The sequence below is a fragment of the Propithecus coquereli genome, unplaced genomic scaffold (assembly GCF_000956105.1).
Source record: "Propithecus coquereli isolate 6110/MARCELLA unplaced genomic scaffold, Pcoq_1.0 Scaffold7972, whole genome shotgun sequence".
NCBI lineage: Eukaryota > Metazoa > Chordata > Mammalia > Primates > Indriidae > Propithecus > Propithecus coquereli.
The window spans coordinates 5,708-7,258 of record NW_012154143.1 but is presented as its reverse complement, the minus strand read 5'-3'; the positions used below and the strand labels follow the sequence as shown (position 1 = coordinate 7,258).

General features: G+C 45.1%; 1 pseudogene; it reads left to right on the top strand.

Annotated features, from left to right (window-relative positions):
- The first annotated feature begins 814 nt into the window (after positions 1-814).
- LOC105825331 lies at positions 815-1,492 on the top strand (annotated as a pseudogene).
- The last annotated feature ends 59 nt before the right edge of the window (positions 1,493-1,551 follow it).

Sequence of the window (1,551 nt, the reverse complement as noted above, 5' to 3'; positions counted from 1 at the left end):
CCAGTTTCTGAGTCCCCGTGGGACCCAGCAGTCACTAGGCAATGGGAGCTCACAGTCTCCACTAGCCTTAGTGTGTAATATGAGCTACAAGGACTAGGACAGCCCCTGTGCTCAGGATTGTCTTGGCTGTCATAGCAAGGGATAGACTTTAAAAAGACTTACCAGCCAGGGATAAAAATATCAAGGCCATGGACTAATGCTCCTCTGAGGAAGTGGGAGAATTTATAAACTATGAAAGGTTGAAGGTTGAGATACTATTTTTCACCTCTGTCTTAACTAAAAAGACTGCTAATAAGCTGTTAATACTCGTGACTTGTGATAAGAGGGTGAGTCTGAGTAGGGAAATAAACTGTTGACAATGGGAAGACAACTGGGCCTGGGGCCAAATGCCTGCCCATCCCTCTGGAGCTGCCGCTTAGCCTGTGAGAGCAGCACAAACAGAACCTCAATCCTTCACTGATTTGCCCCCCTGTTGCTTCTGCAATTAAGTGGCTGTCACAAGCAAAAACAAAACACAACAAGCAAAAAAAAAAAAAAAAAGAAAAGAAAAGAAAAAGTCAGGATTGAAAGTGAACAACCAATCATTCTTATTAAAACAGAATTTTAAAATCCTCCAAATTTTGAGCAAATAAAATTCTGGCAGGACACCTGGGTAAATGGTAGAGGGGAGAATTTACTGTTTAAATATTCCCAACATTTTCTCCCAGCATCTCACTTCCCCTTCCAGATTCTCTTTTTTGATCTAACTGCTACCACCATGCCCAGCCCAAGGAATGTCTCACTTTCTTTAACACTTGCTGAATAAGCCCCTGCCATATCTGAGGCCATGAGGGAGGGGTTCAACTGGTTCCTGAGAAGCTACATGACTGACCTCCTAGCCAACCTTGAGGCCAAGTAGGCTCCATTATACTTGGTGTCATCAGACAGGTGGCCTTGTACCTGGTATTCAGTCATGGAGCCTCTGTCCTCTGCAATCTGATAGGATTTGGCTGCCCAGCCTACATCTCAATTAAAGCCGTAGAGAGTCCTAGCAAAGAAGATGATAGTGTACGGTGTATTCAGCATAGCTGAATTTCTCTCTGATCTCTTTCTGTCGTGGTTCCCTGCTACTACTACAAGCTGAAGCGTGGCTTCCTATTGTGCTGCATGGCCCCAAGCCCTTCTCATGGGGCGGAACTGCTCTATAAGCACATCATCATCCTTTCTTCCTGAAACACAAGTCCCAAGTTGTCCGGGTTCATTTCTGAGGAGTGTTGTCCCAGTTCTTCAGCTCCTTACTTGGAAAAATCACAAGCAGAGCCGGTATGACAGAAGTGATGACAGATACTTTGTCCCTCCTCTTTTCCTGTGGTTAGTGCTGCCAACCCGCACCCGTCCATAACAAGATGGACATTATGGCGAAAGCCAAAGTCAAAGCGACTGCAGATGCCATCATAACCAAGCCAAGAAAGATACTGTGAATTTACCAGGCAAAGAAAAGAAGAGCACCTAAACCACTGACCAGATGAAACCTTTCTGCCCTCTCTGCATCTTCCTGTTAGAGCTTGATGT